We start from the raw sequence: 20,119 nt of genomic DNA on the forward strand, positions 1-20,119 counted from the left end.
CTGTGAAACGTGACCACCATTGGACAAGAAGCTACGGTACCCTTGGGGTCCTGGGCACGAACCAGGAGATCCTTGCTGCGATCGCTGACCTGAAAGTGGCCTGGGAGACCAAACTGGGACTGGCTATGACTAAATGTAAAGCAGCACTAGAGCTCAAAGTTGGGGCAGTACAAGAGGAAGTGAATCTTCTCCGACAAGATATCAGGTTGCTGGCAGAACGCACAGAGAACTTAGAAAAAGAGGTGGGCCCGAACACAGCGGACTGTGCAACACATAAATCGGAACTTCACGCCCTAGTGCAACGCGTGGGTAACCTAGAAAGCAGGGCGGAGGAGGCGGAGGGACGTGCCCGGAGGAATAACATTTGCATTGTTGGTTTGCCGGAGGGAGCGGAGGGACCCAACCCTACAGAGTTCATTGAATCTATGCTGCTGCAGGAGATAACCGGAGGAGTGTTGTCCCAGGGGCTTGGGGTGGAAAGAGCGCATAGGGCCCTAATGAGGAGGCCGCCGCCAGGAACCCCCCCTAGGCCGGTGATTGCCAAGATCCTGAACTATCGAGATCAGGAAAGAATCCTTGAACACTTCCGGAAGGGTGGAACAATACAAAGGGGGATAGCAAATATAACCACATACCCAGATTACACCCTGTTGGTACAACGTAGTCGTATAAACTTTGGGACTGTGAAGAGAAGATTGCGTGAAGCAGGCCACAAGTTTATGCTGCTCTACCCGGCGAAGCAGAAGGTGTTCCACAAAAACAGAACCTTGTTTTTCGAATCCCCAGAAGAAGCTATGGGGTGGCTCGATACGCAGAGCTGCCCCCAGGAGTCGGTGCATCCAGACGGGAGAAGGAGAAGGAGGAGATAAGTAATCTGTGTCTGTGGCACCAAGGGGTGTCGCAGCCTAAGACAATGGGACTTAATTGTTGTATAAGATGTAGCCTATGGGCGCGCATGGTCAGGGATATAAGTGGGTATGATCCGTGAGCACTGAGACTTTTGATACGAGCACGGGAGCCTTGAGGAGCTAGTCCTCATACCCCCATAAGGAGAAGCTTAGTTAGGTCACTGGTAGTCCGGTGACACCCTGCCGGGGTCCTGCCCTCGGCATTCCGAGGCAGGACCAAACTTGGGGTCGCCTGAGATCCAGGGATGGAGCTGGGCACTTGTTGTGGTTGGGAGGGGTGGGGGGGGAGGGACGGGGCGGTGTGTTGGGGTTCGTTGTTGGGAAAGGGGGGGGGAGGGGGAGTTTGTTGGGAGAGGGCGGGTAATGAGCCAAACTGAGAATGGGAGGCGGAGAGGGAATGCGGGATATTGTATCTATGGCGTCGGTTTGCCTTAGAGTGGTTACCTGGAATGTCAAGGGCCTCAATAGTTACTTGAAGTGTAATAAAGTAATGATGTACGAGAAGGATGAGGATCGACATAGTATTATTGCAGGAGACCCACCTTACCAGGGAGAAATTGGAGGTGGTCAAAAGAAAGTGGAGGGTGAGCATTGCGGGAGCCACATACTCGGCCTACGCAAGAGGAGTTATCACATGGGTAGCACCTCATGTACCATTTCAATTGCTTTAGTCTACGGGAGACCCAGAAGGCAGAATGATAGTAGTGCAGGGGATGTTGGAAAACCGGGAAGTGAGTATTATAAATTTATACGCCCCTAACCAGGATACAGCGGCTTACTTTCGGACCCTGTATGGCAAAATTAGCCCCCCTATTAGGTGGCATGATCCTTTGGGGCGGAGACTTTAATTGTGTACTGAATCCTAAGATGGACGGATCAGATAGTAAACTAGACAAACCCACCCCGGCTGCAAAGGTGCTACAGGCCCTCCTGAGAGAGTTTGACCTCGTAGATGTCTGGAGGCAGTTGCACCCAGCAGACAGGCAATACTCACACTATGCGGCACCACATGATCTGCACACGAGGCTGGACTACGTGTTCATCGTTGTCGAGTTGGTAGGCGAGATGAGAGGCGTGGACTATAAGACCAGAGTGCTCTCAGACCACTCCCCCCTGGTCCTAGAGTGGCGACACCAACCCCCTAGAGCGCAGATTCCGACTTGGAAACAGAGCTGAGGCTCTGCAGGACACAGGATTCCGGGAGGACCTGAGGGAGGTGATCACAGAGTACTTTGCGATTAACACTGTTAGTGTTTGAACTATGGGAACTGTGTGGGAGGCGTTCAAGGTGGTAGTGCGAGGGGTGGCTATATCAAAATCCAGAGGGCTCCAGGGGGGCATTGAACGAGAGCTGCAGGAAACGGAGAAGGAGTTGGAAGACATTATGCGTAGGGGAGGCACCTCTCGGGCAGATGGGGTCAGGATGAGACTGCTACAACAAGCTAGCGGTGAACACTGGGACAGGTTATGTAAATTAAGCTATAAGAAATATGTGGAGAGACAGCATGCGGGGGGAGACAAGCCGGGCAGATAGCTGGCCTGGCTATATAAGAGCAAAGTATCACGGCCGGTGATCAAGGAAATTAGAGGGGAGGGAGGCCAGATCCTGGATACCCAAGAGGGAGTGAATGAAGTGTTCCTTAGATGTTACAAACGTCTCTGTGAGGACCCAGGCGAAGAGAGGGACCAAGAAATCAAGGAAACGCTAGAAGATATAGGCTTGCCTACCTTAGACGATTTAGAAAGGGCAGACCTGGATGCCCCAATCACATTAGAAGAACTTCAGATAGTGATTCAGCACCTGCCCACTTGTAAAGCTCCGGGGTCAGACGGGCTCCCAAGCGAATTTTACAAAACCTCCAAACAAGAGCTGCTTCCCCCGTTGCTGGCTATGCTTAATGAGGAGTTTGAGCATGGCAGGTTGCCAGAGTCCCTACGGGAGGCGGTGATCATTCCGCTTTTAAAGCCGGGTAAGCCTAGCACAGACTGCGGGTCATATAGACCCCTATCGATGCTTAACCAGGACAGCAAAATCCTTACGGCAGTGCTAGCAAACAGGCTTAAGCGAGTCATCGGCAAACTGATACACCCCGACCAAACAGGCTACATCCCTGGTAGGAATATAATTGATAACCATAGAAGACTGAACCATATTATTGATCAGACAGAGGAGGACCCGGGTGATCTGGCGATCGTCTCGCTTGATGCGGTTAAGGCTTTCGACTCAGTAAGATGGCCCTGGCTGTTAGCGGCTTTGAGAGAATACGGAATGGGGCCGGGGTATCTCAGGTGTGTCCACATTTTATACAGCTCCCCAATTGCAAGGGTTAAAACGGATGTCATTATCTCAGACAAATGGCAATTTAGCAGGGGCACTAGACAGGGCTGCCCCTGGTCGCCCATGTTGTATATACTAGCGTTGGAACCATTGGCAGTCTGTCTTAGACAACAATATGGGGAGATAGGGATCCGCACTGCGAGTGGTCTGCATCTTATTTCATTATATGCTGACGATATACTCTTGTATCTGCGCTTCCCAGAGGAGAACATACAATACATCCTGGAGGTGATGGAACGATAAGCTACCCTCTCTGGCATAGCGGTAAACCCCAAGAAATCTAGCATGTTCCCCCTGGGGAGATATAGACGTGCCTTACTAAGGAGCATACCGGTATTGCCAATACTCAGGCGAACCGAGACGTTCCGATATCTTGGAATTGACATATACCACACGACAGGAGAAGAACACAAACACAACACGGAAAAGGCAGTTGAAAGCATTAAAATTAGCATGGGATTCTCGTCCAGACTACCCCTGGCCATGATGGGGAGAGCTGCGCCGATTAAGATGGTAGTCCTGCCCAGACTGTTACATTTCTTTGCAAATATCCCGTATGTGATCCCTAGGTGCTTCTTTGCTAGTCTCCACAGCTTGTGCAGGGGCTTTATATGGCATAACTCCAGGAACAGGGTGGCTCTCTCTAAATTACAGAATTCGTGTGATAGGGGGGGGGGAATAAACCTGCCGGATTTTTAGTTATATTACTTGGCGGGACAACTGCAATATGTGGCCAGGTGGCTGTCTGAAGAAGAAACGGCTGAAACCAGGCTGTTGTGCATGGAACTTGCTCCATACTTCCTTAGAGAGATGGTGTGGTTATCAAAGCCAAAAGGTACTAGAGATGGCGAGGTTGTTGGTGCTTGGCTGGGAGGTGTGGCACAGGGCATGGCAGACTGTGGGATACCCGGCTCCGTTCTCTATGCAGGTGCCGCTGGTGGTGCTATGCAGAGAAGACCCCCAATTGATAAAAGGGGTCCGTAGATACTGGGAACCGATGGGCCTGGCTACCCTGGGCGACATATGGCAAGAGGGGGAGGCACTGGAATTCCAGAAACTAATAGAGGACACTGGGGTGCATAAAGGGCAACACATTACCTACTCCAGAATCGTTAAACGAGTGCAAGAAAAGTGGCCGGTGGCAGCGCTTGCAGAACAACCTGAAACCACCATTGAGACGTTATATGATATCTCGGAGGGTGGGCATGAGATATCCCGCATATATGAGCTACTGGGGTCCAAGGTGGGGAAGGAATTGCTCCAACTGAGGCAAGTCTGGGAAGAAGAGGTGGGAGAACCCATGTCGGATGGGCTCTGGGACAATGCCCAAAGATATCATAAGAAAGTGTCCCGGAACGCGAGGCTCCAACAGATCCAACTAGAAGTCACACATAGAGCATATCTGACCCCCAGTAAGATTGCCAGGTTTGGTGGCCAGTTGACTCAGAGATGCCCCATGTGCGGGGAGGAGGAATCTGGGATGTTACACATGTTCTGGGCTTGCCCGGAGGTGGGAAGGTTTTGGACAGAACTGAACATATGCTTGGCAGGAAAAGGCATTACACTGGAGGTGGAGTCGGCTTGGGCATGTATGCTTGGGGGCTTTCCTAGACCACGAAATCTGAAGCACATTAGTAAGATGAAAGACCTGGCCTACATCCTGGCCAAACTGAGGATTGCAATGTGCTGGAAGGCAGCCCATAGGCCTAAGATAGAGTTGTGGTGGGCTGACCTCATGAAGTGGGCAGAGGCAGAAACGACTGCTTGGTTCGAAGCAGTCAGCAGGGGTGGGAGGAGGAGGCGGGACCCCTAATCGAATGGATGCAACTGGTGGCCACTATGGCGGGCCCCTCCCAGACCGATTACAGTGATGATGACACGGAAAAGATAATGACAATAGACCCGCCGGAGGAACAGGCTGATGACGCGTATACAGTGGCTCGAGTTAATGGGGCGGGAGGGAGTAGGACAGAAGAGCGTATTCTCTAATGTTATGTTGTTAAACTTAAAAGTCCTAATTATTTGTAATGTTTGGTGTGTTGTTATAAAATAATTTAAAAATAAAAAAGCATTGTGTGCCCATACAGGCAACCGGGATCCATAAAATGTCATTAAGCCTGGCAGGTAGCACAATTGTCTGCAGGAGGTCACTTTCAGTGGTTACCCTATCTGCTAGCCACATGGTCACATATCTTAATTGTGCAGCTAGGTAATATAGTTCCAGATTCTGGAGCTGCACCCCACCTTTCTGGCAGGGAAAATACAGTGGCTTGAGCGCAATCCTGCTGCAACCTCCTCCCCATATGAATCCCCCTAATCATAGCCTCAAGATCTCTGAAGGATCGTGGTTGTACGTAGTAATGCACATTCGCAAAGGCGTACAACAGCCGCAGGAGAATAATCATTTTAGTGATAGAGATACTGGCTATGATCGAAAGCGGTAAGCATGACCAGAATCTTCAGTCTGTTATCTTAAAGGTATTGTGCTTGTGTATAACTTGTGGTTCGTGTGCAACCCGCACTCCCAAGTATTTGAGCATTTTTGATTCCCACTCAACCCAAGGTCTGGTAAGTCTGCTATAGCTTCCTTCCTGAGTCCGCTAGGGGAATAGGCAAGACTTCTATTTACTAAAGGTGATCCCAGATAGCTTGGCAAAGTCCTCAAGAATCTCTCATATAATAGGGAGATTATGAGTTGGTTCGCATAGATACAATAAGACATAATTTGCATATAGTGACACTAGGTGTCTTGCGCACCCCAAGTCTACTCCAGCTTCCAGATACTCCTGCCTTAGGTACAATGCCAGGGGTTCCAGGGCCAGTATATATATCATTGGCGATAGCGGGCACCCCTGGCGGATGCCCCTTTGAATGCTCCACATCCCTGAAATATAATTACCACATTTTACTCTGGCCACATGGTTGGTATACAATATTTTAACCCAGCGAATGAATGCCCTTCCAAAACCAAAACCCTCTAGTGCCGCATACGTACATTCCCAATGGACTGAATCAAAGGCCTTAATGGCATCAATTGACAACCACCAGGTGTTCCTGCCTGCTATTGGTCTGATCTATAATATGTTGCAGCCGGCGTAGATTATGAGCAGTGCTGCGGCCTGGCACAAACCCAGTCTGGTCACTGTGTGTTATGTGAGCTATGGTTCTACGCAATCGGCCAGCTAGTATAGTAATTAGTATTTTGGCGTCATAATTCAGCATGACCAACGGTCGATAGGAGTCATAGCTCTCCATGGGTTTCCCAGGTTTAGGGATCGGTATAAGCAGTATTTCTCTCAATCCAGGTGGGAGAATGCCCTTTTCATATGCCTCTTTATATACCCGTAGGAGCGGCTCCGCTAAGAGTGAGCTATATGTTTTGTAGAATTGTGATGGCAATCAGTCACTCCCTGGGGCCTTCGCTGTGGCGAGTGCCGCTATTGCTTCCCTGACCTCTTCCAGAGAGAGATAGGTTGATCTAGGGCTTCGACCTGACTCTCATCCAATTGGGGAAGTCGGATCTGGTAAAAAACGGCCTCAATCTCCTCTTGCAATACCTGCGTGTTATGCCTATATAGTTGTTTATAAAAGTCAGCGTACATTTCATGTATGGCCGTCTCGGACCTCCGCTCCGCACCGCATTCATCCAGCAGCCTCGTTGTCGGTACCGTAGGCTGCTCACTTTTGCATAGCCATGCTAGCATCCTGCCAGATTTGTCCCCTTCACCATGAGCCTGTGCTACACGCGCTTCGTAGTCAAACTTAGAAAGTCTGCCCCAAGCCTGAGCGCACTGCATTTGTTGGTTTGAGTTACTTTTCCTGTTGCCTAGTTATGGGCTTTAGGGCCTCTGTCCTAGTGATCTCTTCTTCCATCACCTCCAAATCTACCCTCAGTTGTTTACGAATACCTCCAGCCCTCGCTATGATATCTCCCTGTACTACTACCTTCATTGCTTCCCAGATGGTACCCCAGCTGTCCACACTGCCAAAGTAGGTTTACAAATAGTGTTTTATTGTGCTATGTAATGTGCCCCTAAAGAGGTCATCTCGTAAGGCATCCATGGGCATCTGCCATGTCGAGATAGGGGGCCTAGTTCCCTTAATTTCCCATGTGACCACTATTGGGGAGTGGCCCGACACTGTGCGTCCCTCGTACTCCACACTCGTAAATTCCATCAAGTCGTACACCCCCACAAACATATAATGGATCCTTGTATAAAGATCATGATGGGGCTGGTAGAAAGAATATCCCCTAATATCTGGGTGCAGTTCCCTCCATACGTCCCTCAAATCGAGCTCTGCCAGAGCCTTTTTCAAGGCATCAGTGGCCGAGGGGGTGCCACCCCAGGGTAGTAATGGATCTGTCCAGGGTCACATCCCGTACACAATTAAAATCTCCACCCCATATTAGTAGCACGTCTCGTCTAAGTGCAATCTTGCTACTAAGCAGCCTCACAAACGCCGGTATCGCAGTGTTGGGAAAATCTATCAGTCACCACCTCTGACACATGAAAGGTGACTGCCGCGTCCGTACACCGCAGGCAAGTTTTGACAATGTAGAACCATATCCCTTCCCTCCCCATCTTTACAGGAGATGCTCCTGTCGCTCAGGTAGTATGTGGGTCTCTTGCAACAGGGCTATTGATATCCGTTTCCTTCCGAGGTATGACCTCACTCTATTTCTTTTGATGTATGATCCCAGCCCCCTTACATTCCAAGACAAAAACTTAATTCGTACCATGACAGTATTTCCCACCTTGCCTCTCCCTGTCCATTGGCCCATGAAATGTGTGTCCAACTTCCACCCCATATCTCTTTCACGAGGGTCTTATGGTCGCACCTCAACACTTTCGCATGTATCCAGTTACCGTCTAGCCCTCCCACGCCTGCTCCTCTAGTCCACCCCCATTCTTCAAATTGCGTTTTTCCATAAAGCTCTAAAAAAACTAACCAACAAAACCAAATACAACAGCCCCCTGAGTCCAGGAGGTAAACAGCGCCCATCATGGTGTCCTGATCTGGGCATGCGCGTACCCTCAAGGCCATGCTTAGCCATTGGGTATCGGGTCAAGGCCAGCAACCAGCTGGCACTAACCAACACTTGGTTCTGGGTTATCCAAGCACCACCCAGCGGGTGATTGCACTCGCCCCCACTGCCCGCAGCATCCATACTGCAATCTCTCTCAGGTAGTTCAAGAAAGTGTGCTTCTGGGTGCTGTGTTTCCAGGGATCTGTGTCTTGCCTTATAACTTCGCCATCTGTTATGTCTGATTGGCCTGGTCTCCCAGGGAGCGTCTTTTTCATGATTTCTTCTTAACAAATAAACCCACACGTCGCAACAGTCCATGTGTCACTCAGTTCCTTCATCCTGCATCTATTCCAGGGGGGGATTTCGCGCAACCTTGTGTGTTTTATTCATCCTTTGTTGCCATGTTTTTGTGTTCCAGCCACATGCTCGCGGCACGCGGGGGTCTCAAGAAAGTACATTTTCCCTCCATGTATGATTTTCAATCTGGCTGGGGACATCAGCACATATTTTCTGCCAAGCCGTCTAAGTTGCGCCTTTATGTGTACAAACTACAAACGTATTCCGTCTCTGTTGCACCGTGGGAGTGTAGTCTGGATAGATCGCTCTATTGGCGCTGCCTCTCTGTATTGTTCCGCCCTCCCTGGAAAACTGAAGCATCACCTCTCAATCCCTAAAATTCTATATCCTAGCGATAATTGGCCTCGGGTGTGAGCCAGGCAGGGGTTTCTTCTGGAGGGATCTGTGTGCCCTTTCCACAGCAAACTTTTGGGATAACGTCTCGTGTCCAATTTCCTGCAGTAGTACATTTTCAATGTATACCGTAGGGTCTTGAACTTCCGTTTCTTCAGCCAACCCATGCACCCTAATGTTGTTTCTGCGTGACCTCCCCTCCGCTTCTTCTGCACGTGACTCTAGCATGGCATTTCTTTTACTCCAGTGCTTTTACTCTAGTTGCTAGGTCTCCAGTAGTTGTAGTAGTTTCTTTCAGGGTTGTCTCCGATGTTGTGACCCTTTCCGCAAGTGAACGTACATTCCAGACAAGTCTGATCTATGAAAGTCTCGTCAAAACTGGTCCACCCCTGTTCCTCCAAAACTATCAAGGACCACATCAACTCCCTGGCTCCTGCCCTGGCTGACTTCTGCAATCACTCCTTCGCCTCTGGAGTCTTGCCATCCCCCCTTAAGCACTCCCTTGTGCACCCCCTTCTTAAGAAACTCTCTTCCGACCCCTCCTGCCCGGCTAACTATCGCCCAATCTCCATCACTCCCTTCATGGGCAGGCTCCTGGAGAAACTGGCCATCTCCCAGCTTAATCTCCATGCTGAATCTGTTGGTAGTCTTCATGACCATCAGTCTGGCTTCAGAGCTGCCAGAAGCACGGAAACTGCTCTCCTGAACATCCGTGAGGACCTGCTCTCGAACCTTGACTCTAACACTCCGTGTGTTCTCATTTTGCTTGATCTCTCGTCTGCCTTTGATACTGTCAACCATGCCATCCTGCTCAACCGTCTCCGTGATAACCTGGGTATCACTGGTCAGGCTCTGGCGTGGCTGACCTCTTTCCTCTCCAATCGACCCTCCCAGGTCTAACTGGGGTCCTACCTCTCTGACATCTTTTTCTCTACCTGTGGTGTCCCCCATGGATCTAACCTCTCTCCCTGGCTGTTCAACCAGTATCTGGCACTCCTTGCCCACTGCATCGCCACTCTCTGCCCCAACTTCCAGTGCTATGAGGATGATACCCAGCTCATTTTCAGGCTACCCTCGGCCTCCTCTTCTCCTTCCCTCATCTCTGACTGTCTCTCTGCTATCCAGGAATTGTGTGCCGCCAATGACCTCTGGCTTAATGCCAGTAACACTGAGATTCTACTCATCGGCACACCCACTCCCTCCTTCCCTGCAGCTCTCTGGCCGGCCTCCCTTGGCCCTCTTCCTGCAAGGCAAAAAACCTCAGGGTCATCTTTGACTCCACACTCTCCTTTTCTCCTCACATATCTGATGTGTCCAAGAAGTCACACTCCTCAGAGGTATCCTTCCTTTCCTCTCCTTCCCCCAGAAGCTCACCGTCTCCAGAGCCCAGGTTCTCTCGAAGCTGGACTACTGTAACAGCCTCTATCTAAATCTGCCTGCCTCTACTCTCCGCCCTCTGCAACTCATCCAGAACAGGACTGCAAGACTTGTCCTTGGCCACAAGCCCAGGGACCGTATCTCTCCAGGACCGAAATCGCTACACTGGCTCCCAGTGGCTGCGAGGATTAAGTTCAAAACCCTCTGCATTGTCCACAAGGCCTTCTGGGGCCTGGGGCCAAAATACCTTCAACTCTCTCTTCCTAAATATCTTCTTTCTCGAGCTCTTCGCTCATCCGCCTCCAACTCCCTCAGGGTCAGCCGCTTCTCCAAGCAACGAGTTGGTGGTAGATCGCTCTCCGCAGCAGGGGCCTCCCTCTGGAACAGCCTTCCTGCCTACCTGAAACTTGAGGAGAACCATCTCCGGTTCCGGAAGCACCTCAAAACCTTCCTCTTTGCTTCTGCTTTCTCTCCCCTGCTAATTACTGAAACTGCACTGAATCTGCAACTGGGCTACTCACCGTTCTCGGTCCTTGGCACAGCCACTCTCCCCTGCACTGCCTCCCTGGCAACCCCTGCACTGCGGGACTGTGTCTGTATCCCTGCAGCCCCCCCCCCTCCCAGCACTTGACTGCACTTACCTTACACTTGCCACCAGTGGGCCCTTATTATTTATCTTGTATTCTACCAACCCTGTACTGCACTTTTCCCCTCTCCCTTTCCCCTTGCACTTTTCCCTTCCCCTCCACCCTTGCACTTGCGCGATCTGAATGACACCTGGCCTAGAAGGATCATTGTCTGTCCACCCTTATGACTGCCACTGTGATGAGGACACCCTCCTCTGTAGCATTTTTTAACATGGTTTAGGCCAGTGGGCTTATGACTGCCACTGCAACATGGAAGCTACCCTTGGATGCCTCCTTCAGCTTGATTCAGGTCAGTGGATTTATGACTGCCACTGCGATGAGGAAGTTCTCCCTGGATGCACAGTTCTGCGCGTTTAGGGTCTGTGACCCTCACTGGCCAACTTGTGGGCCCTGTAAAACACAAGGGGCAGGGAACCGAACCAGCACTCATTTCAAACGCACAGAATTCAAGTGACGGTCCAACTACGAACTGGAAGAATCATTTACCAATAAATGAGAGGCACAAAAAGGACAGAAAGAGCCAACTATCCCTAGAAGAAACACTAGTCAGAGGTGATGTGCTGCTATCTAAAAAGTGGATAGAAAACAATGTTCAATATAATTATATGCATTAATCATGCCATTCCCCAATCCACTATCAGCTTATAAAGTGCATTAAAAAGATACAGTGCTATTTTTTAATTTACTTAATGTTCTAAGATGCTGTCAGTGTCAATTGGTAAGGACAGCACACACGCAAAGAACATACAATAAAAAACTTGTTAAAACAGGAGACCGCTATCTTGGGCAACTCTTATTTTATTAATCCCAAGCCAGTCCCTGCGAACAATGTTAAAAAGTTCACGATGAAGACGTAATGTATGAAATGGCTACAGCTCAATTAATCAGATGCACCAGGGTATGCACAACCATTGCACTATACCTGGTCGTAGTCGACCGGTTTCAGTGAACTTACTCAATTATGGTCACTTTCTTCAGGACCGTCTTCAAATCATTAGCGTGTTGGAAATAAATATATGGAACACACTAAACGAATCAAAACCATTGGCACCAAAAAAAAAGATGTACTGTGCCCAGAATAAATATTGAGCACACTACAAGGACCATAAAATAAATGTAGAATCCTACTTGCTGGCCGTTTGTATTATCTGCATCAAATTCGGGCAGGCCATTCAGTCAGCACTTAAAACTGGGTGTGCTATTGTCCATTCTTCCACTATTAGGGATTTGCACAGTGTTCTACCTTAAAGCCATTAGACGTAGCCATGAGACAATATGTACAGCAACAGACCACCAAGCAACTGGTTCACATAGTCCGACCAGCCGCACCATTTTCCAGCTGTTACCATCTAGTACCTTTATAGTAGTGACTGCCAAATGCCAATCCCATGCCTACACAAAAAGCCACAACTGTTGACTTTGCCAATGCTTGTTTTATTTACATTCTGAGACATTTAGTTAAGGTTTTTCATCGTTATTTCATAATGTGCAACTAAACCAGGACTGCATCGTTTCAAAAGCGTCTGAGGTTTTTCACAGCAAACAAATGCTCTCTGGCTACTTGCCCTCTGTGAAAGCTGCTGACATAATTGATGGGGTACCATACCAAATATTACATAACACCGGATCTGCAGGAATTAGCTCTGAGGAATCATTACTTTCAGAGTAGGCAGAGGAACTGGAGACAGTAGCCCGTCTGCAATCATTAGCCGGCGGAGGTATTATATATGTATGTGTGTATATGTCACTTACACCAGACCGCGGTCTGTGTAGTAGCTGCACATCAGTTACTGCGTCTGCGAGCATTCCGGAGTCTGAACTGTACCGTAAGTAAATGAGCGTTGTAGCAGCTACTGTCTACAATACCAACAACAGGCTGCCCTGTGTGATTTAAAAACCAGATGTTTATAAAGTCGACATGTGATGAGTACACAGCGAATTACAGCTTCAGCTGCAGCCTCTTACTTCAACGTGCATTTCCAGAGGCTGCAAAAGGGCCCCTCTACCAATATAACAAGAAAGGGGTGAGAATTAACTGGGTCAATGGACGCTAAAATAAATGCACATACAATTCATTACAACAGCTGGATCGCAAGCACTCACCTGTTGCGGCCTGGAAACTCAAAAAGAGCTTTCGGTAAAAGGTGGCCTTCTGTTGCTTTCATTATCAATTGAAACACACCTTTAAAGACCCGATAGCATTGTGTTTGTTTAAAAGTTTGCCGACACTTTCTGAAATGCCTTTAAAACGTCATGACGTATGCTAACGTGCTTAGGAAGAGAATCATGGAGGGAGGATGACTTCATGCTATGCACGGGAAGGTATATTTAGCTGCCAGTGGCTTTGTTCTTCCTATTTTTATTGCAGCAACAGCAGGTCTTCGTGTGTCTTCTGGTAAGTAGTAGCCCCATCCCTGGCTCCGTCCCTGCCCCCAATCAACAGAAGATATATGGCCGTGCAGCGCACGCCGAGGGAATTTCAGAGCAGATGTTTTTTGCAAATTCTACTGCCAGTCGGTTTTATTTTTTTGTGTAAGCGTAATTACATGTTTTCCATCTCCAAATGGCAGTAGCTTTTTTGTTGTATTACGGGCTTTCTACAAAACTGTACAGTGTATATGCCATCTATCTTCACCCTTATCTGCACAACACAGCTTTCACTGTTTGAACAGCAATGAACTAACCCAGTTGGAAATTAAGCCCCATGTCAATCCCATTTTTACCACAGCTTGCTTCTTTTTCTGCACTGCTGCACATGCTCACGCGGGCTTGGATGCCTCCGGTGCTGCTGAGCTCTTCTGCGCTGGGGGGTGATATATATACCGCCACCGAAGCGGGGGAAGAGTGCAGTGTCAGCCCGGAGCTCTGCATGAAGAGCAACGGCATATGGCGGGAGCGCTGTGGCATGAAGTACCCTTGCCATGATTTCTGTAACTTTACTGCCTTTACAAGGTGAGGGGTTCTGGCTCGAACATTGCAGGGAGATGTGCCTAACTTTACCGCTCAGTGCTGGCAGGCAGTGCATTGAACTATACCGTCCAGAATCTGTACCACAAGATGTCTTTCTTGACCTCCCCCACCCCTGCATTTCTTCCGCTGTCTGTCTAGGACATAGTTCCTTCATTTCCCTTTGTTTTCTCACTGACTAGATGCCTGCACGTTCATGTATACCATGCTAGTATACAGTGAACATGCAGACACCTACCTAGTCTTGCCAGCAAGATAACAACAATTAAGTATTTCACCTTAAAACTAGCCATACTGTAGAGTGACTATGTTGTTATAAGAGCATGTTTTTTAAAAAAGGCAAAAAACCTAATTGCTATCTTGCTGGCACCGTTATATGTTAACATATTTTGATTGCTAGTTTGGACGAGCACTTAGACCCTCCCCGGTCCCTAGGGGACGGTGCATGTGTGGGCTTGAGCGGGTGAAGCTTACTCTACTAAACAAACGTTTGCAAAATCCCTGGTTGCTTTTTTACTTTTTAGAGTGGTCCAATATCCACCTGCTTGCAAAGCCCTTTTGAGAGACGTTGCTATGTGTACATTATGGTGCATATACAACTCGTTCACATGACCACACCTTTAGTTGGTACGAGCAAATAATTCCAGTTCTTTACTGTGAAAGAAAGAGTCACACAGGCCCAGCGATACTCAAGATTTGACTTGATCGGCGGCTTAAGAACATTCCAGTGTCGCATAGCCCCTGTGAGAATGTGTCCATCGTATGTAAAGGGCAGGGTGGCGCTATGCTTGTAATTTTCAATAAGTTGCCCAGACAGCTGCATGCCGGTGCACAGGCGCCCACTGGCATAGAGTTCCCTTGTGTGAGGAGGGTTGATGTGTGGCACATGGTAAGCGTGTGCGAATTTCGCAGCATCTTCAATATTGCTTAATGCTTAATTGTGAAGCCGGATGCCAAGTGGCACAGTTTTGTTTGGCTGGCATGAAGGGTGGCCAAGATTTGTCGTGTGTGGCAGACTGTTTCAAATGCTGTGTGGTACGGCGTGCTCTGCACACACCGTCAGGTGTAGACGCAGGCTGGGAATGGTTGAAATGCCCTGATGAATGCGCTCCTTCATTCCTGCCTTCCTGCTTCTCGTGGCACTGCGAGCTCTTTGGGCTTGGATAAACAATCACAATGAATTTGCTTTTACTTTACAAAAGCTCCAAATTAGATTTGCTGTTGTGTTTCTGTGAACAGCGAAAGGTTGCAGATATTGGCCATCCCAGCTCTCATTAAAAAAGGAGGACAAAAAGGATTCTCTAACCAACATTGGGCAGATTCTGCCCATCGATTTATTTATCTAAAACAACCCATTGCTCGCGGCCTTATCATTGCTTTCACTGAAGTCATTGAACACCAGCCAACTAAAAAAGGAAAAGTACAGAACGCCACTCTCTAAGTGGCATCCGTTAATTGTCCATGTAACCAAACGAAGGGACACATACTTACCCGCAGTGGCTATGGTACATGTTTGGGTTTCAAGTAAGAAACAACAATCTTCCTCAAGAGTGAGACAACCAGTCTCTGTGACCGAGGTGAGGATACTAATCCTATACCTATAAAATTGTTTCTCTCAGCTGGTTTAGAGGGATGTTTTTATTAATTGTTCATTTCGGGGTATGACATACTTAGAAGTGACCTAAGTGCTGTGTTCAGATATAGGCGAACACTCCTTACCACTAAAAAGGTGACTAACAGGAATTATAACTGTTAATGAACTTGAAAACATTTAGTGTTACAAGTGGTTTGGCACAGGTATATTAAGAATTGTATACTTGATGCACACTACTGGTGATCAGGGATGGCTAGGTTTAGTAAACTAACTGGTAATGTCCACTAAGTAATGTGTTTGTTTGTATGTACCCTCAGTTATAGGAACCGGAACCATAGAGGAAAGAATAGAGAAGCCTACAGAAAGCAAAAGACAAACTTCTGCCCCTGAAGAATGTCCAGTTATTAACAACATCAAGGGCAGAAACTTATATAAGTTGGGCTTTTTTGTTCGCAGTAGGGAGCAAGAGTAATTAAGTTGCCACTGCGGAGTGTATCAAGCATTTGTAAACGTGATTCTGTGTGGTGGAAATATGACTTTTAACATTGTATATTTTTATGTGGTGTATGTGTTTTTTAATGTTTTTTTATTCTTGTGCAATGAATAAGTAAATTAATTAAAAGATGATATTTTAGTAAATTGCTTGTACATGTTATTAATCATATTACACACAGCCCATATTTGCTAAGTGGCTGTGGTAGTGCTTCTGAGTTCTGAGGGTAACATGTTTTGTTAGTGATTATGTATGTGTCCCTTCGTTTGGTTAAATAGATATATTGAATCCTCACTTGGTAGGAGGGATCATCACCACAGTGTGGGGCAACCTCTGAATGAATTAACGCATCTGTTAATTGTCCAGCAACAGAAAGAGATTTGCATGCACCTCGTTCAAGCTGGGGAAGATTGTTTGCAGTATATGCATCAGTTTAGGATGTGAAAAGTGTACATGACAGGTACTCTGTTCTCAAGTTAAGTTGAAGGTCAAACACCCCTAAAGAGGTTCTGTAAAGCTGCCCCCCATAAAAAGTGAATTGTCTGGTTTTCAAAGACTGTAGTTTTGTAGTGTAATGCTTTTGAATATTATTTTTTCACTGCTGGAAGTTACGGATGCTATACCCATGAGGCAGAGCTGTTTTATTGCTTTTACGCCATTTATTTTAAAGAACATATAGAGAGTTTGGTTACCCAGTTGATTTTCCATTGCCTTTTCAGTTCACAGTACGGCAAAGTTGTGCCAGCCTTTGGGCGTGGGGGACAGTTTTCTAATTCACTTCATGACTTGTGCTGTCCTTCATCTATGTTTAGTTTATGTTCAAAACATTGGGGAAATCGCTACATGATTTTATAAATACAAATGTAATTTTCAGGGACACAGACAGATTACTGCATGTTATGGTTATACTTCAGTCCCATTCTCTGTATAGGTTGAAGAGGTTCCTGGAGTTTCTTTATTGCCCCTTCAATGTGGTTAATATTTTCCAACCATTGCACCTCAGCAGTTAATTGAAGATAGTTTGCCTGTAAATATTAGAACTTATTTATTGAATGCTTGCCAGGGCTAGTTGTGATTGCTATGTCATAAATTTGAAAATATCTTTTTTGATCATTGTTTGTAATGATCTGGGGTGAATGCTTTTTATAATGATGGTTGGGAGCCATGTTGACTTTTTTTTTTGTCTCTAATGATGGGACCAGTTCATTCTCGTTCGATGTTGTGGAGCTTGGAACTAGTTTCTTGCTTTTCCAGATTTTTCGGCAGCCTTGTGTAAAAGAGGACTGGCGCGGTAGCAGGTGTCTTCTGACCTGGGCGTGAAAGGAATGCTGTTAATTGCTTTGCTATTTGAAAGTGGGTGATCACTTTATTCCCTTATGGCAGTGGACTTCAAACCTTTTTATGCTGAGCCCTTCATTGAGTAGAAATATGGTTTCCGGCCCCCCCACAAGCCACAAATCCTTCTATTAAATGCTTATATTTTCTATTAAAAACAGTCACCATAATCCTGTTTAAAAAGCTTTGCCCCCCGGGGTCGCCTCGGGGTTGGGGGTAGCCCCCCAGTTTGAAGACCACTGCCTTAAGGCACCCTAGCCGATCAGCATATTGTGGGAGGGGGGATTCCTTCCCTTCCCCTTTCTGGTTCCACACAATAACTGTTCTACTGATCAGTCTGATCGCATTCAAACCATCACCAAGTAGGGGATGAATGCTCCTACTGGCTGCCTCTCTCTGGCTTTAACGCTGTTGCTGCTCCACTGCCCCCACAATGTTCCACATGAATAGGTCTCAGATAGGGGCACCCTACCCACTGAGTAATAATTTGGCTTATCTACTTGTATCGGGACGTGACGCATGAATGAGAAAACCAGGACTTGCTTTACTTTTCTGCAGGATTTTTCCACTGCTTGTGAGCGCTGCCCTGTTTCAGCTGTAGTGCATAATTTATGGCACAGAAGCAATGCTTATGCGGGGGGGACTAATGTTGAACCTTCTGCGGGATAGTGCCTGGCTCATGTATTGCAAAGTCCTGCATGTTAAGGTGTAATATTTACTTTTTGTGCCCCCAGTAAAGATCACTTTGGTTATGGGTTCTGTCCCTGCATACAGTCCTGATAATTTCTTGTACCTGTTGCTGTCCGCAGCAGGGACTCTCTAAGGTTGATATTTAGTTTAAAAAACAGAAACAGGTGCGTGTCTTTTTGAGCACACACACAAAATGACTCTCAGCATTTTAGGTACATGAGCTCTCTAGTTAAGAATGTATTGCCTCTCCAGAGCACCCACCTTTAATTTTATTAGCGAGCAGATGGAACTAGTTGAAGCCACAATGGTGGAAAGTTTTGGAGGAAGTTACCAAGCACCAAGAGACTATTTATTCTCTCACAAATAGGGGCACTTCAGACAGGAACATGTCCATAGCACGCCCACTATAAATGTATGTTTTGACATGTTTCTCAGTTACTTGGAGCATACTAAATTTACTTTTTTTTTTTCTTTTCTTCTTTTAGGTAATCATTCAAATCATGGCACTCTCTAATGTGCTTTTCTTTGATTCTGATAATTCTCTGTTTTAGAAAGGATGGGGATTTTGAACCATTGGCAATCCCTGGTGAAGTTAATTGTAAATGGCTGATAGAGGGTTTTGATGGAAAGTGGATTAGAAATGCGTGAGGAAAAGGATTTAAAAGCAGTAGTGCTTTTCCATTCCGCAGGTAAGCAATGTGTTTGTCCATCTATTTGATGTTTGGGGGAGGAGGGTGTATCTGACATCTCTACGTGGAGGCATTTCCTTTTTTCACACACCAGATGAGTGCTTCACAATGCCCACCTCTCTTTTACAGCATCTGTATATCCGCTAGAGTAACTCTCTAAAGTATACATGGCCTACATGATTTCTCTTATGTTGTTGGGCATTTGTAGAGTGCCTTTTAGCATTGGTATGATCTCAAAGCGCTATGGGTTGAATCCCTTGGGGAACGTAGTCCAGGTCAGAGTATGTGTGCAGCTAGACAGAGTTGTGGATAGCTGCATGGGGACGGAGGGAAAGCGCCAAGGAGAGCAAGAATAAATAAATAATGAAATGACATGGGCGGAGAAAGAGAGAAAGTGCCCAGGAGCGCAAGAATAAGTAAACATGAAACCAAGGGGACGAATGGGATCATGCTTAAGGGGAGTTACTTACCCCAGTTTACAGCTCAAGCAAAAAGTATGTTGTATTGATAGTCACATTTTGAAGTTTTAACTTGCCTTTTTTTCATACCCGCAGCCAAGAAACAGTGTATTAAGACACAGAAAACATTTGAAGAAATAATGAAAACCTATTGTGGTGATGCATGGGGAGTAATTCAGGCTTTAAAAGGAAAGGCAGGGGAGGAAAAGCAGCTACTGGTGGAATCTGGCAATCATGGAAGCGCTGGAAAACTTTGATGCGTGAACTACAAGAAGAAGATGCAGTGAAAAAAACTAAAGAAAACAAAGAGAATTATATTGTAAAAGTTGATGGGTGGAAACCGGCTATTCCTAAACTTAGTAATGGTTGTTCACAGTTAGGGTAAATAAAAGCTGGAAAACCAAAGTATTTTGGCAGAGATGGCTAGTGTTCCTCATTCCTCCTAAATTCCTTCCTCAGAACCGCTTCTTGTTACTTCATCTGGACAATTAAAAGAGATGGCAATACATCGACAGATGTCTCTGTGTAATGTTGCAGTTCCCAAAGATGTAGCTGCGCAACAACTACAAAATATTGGACTATCAAGTAACAGTCCATTGTCGTACTGATTCAGTTTGACAAGCTCAACTATATCACCACATCTTCTCAACAGTGTGTACTTGTTACAGTATGACTGTCATGCCATGACAGTGAAGTGACACCTACACGTTCCCATGCACCTGCTCAATCATTCAGAGTACAGTCTTTAAAAAGAATGGAATCGGAACATCCACACAACCGATTTTGGTTGCCACGTCAGCCCCTGCTACCAATCGGCAAAGTAATGTGCAACAATGTCCAGCTTTAATAGATTGCCCCAAAACTGATTACTGTGGTAAAACCATAAATGTATAGATTCAGTGCT

At 46.8% G+C, this 20,119-nt stretch overlaps 1 protein-coding gene and 1 long non-coding RNA gene across 2 annotated transcripts in view; one reads left to right on the forward strand and one right to left on the reverse strand.

Annotated features, from left to right (window-relative positions):
• Positions 1 to 13,188, reverse strand: part of LOC138582768 (CCAAT/enhancer-binding protein gamma-like) — an 84,585-nt gene extending 71,397 nt beyond the window's left edge. The window contains exon 1 of the mRNA XM_069654387.1: positions 13,093 to 13,188. The gene's annotated coding sequence lies outside the window, so the exon portion shown is untranslated. The remainder of the gene's footprint in view (positions 1 to 13,092) is intronic.
• Positions 13,189 to 13,264: 76 nt separating this feature from the next.
• LOC138582769 (uncharacterized) lies at positions 13,265 to 19,623 on the forward strand. The gene is made up of 3 exons (XR_011305075.1): positions 13,265 to 13,384; positions 18,554 to 18,757; positions 19,312 to 19,623. It is a non-coding gene; the product is annotated as an uncharacterized lncRNA (long non-coding RNA).
• The last annotated feature ends 496 nt before the right edge of the window (positions 19,624 to 20,119 follow it).

Source organism: Ambystoma mexicanum, chromosome 3q, assembly GCF_040938575.1.
Source record: "Ambystoma mexicanum isolate Mex_15411 chromosome 3q, UKY_AmexF1_1, whole genome shotgun sequence".
Taxonomy (NCBI): domain Eukaryota; kingdom Metazoa; phylum Chordata; class Amphibia; order Caudata; family Ambystomatidae; genus Ambystoma; species Ambystoma mexicanum.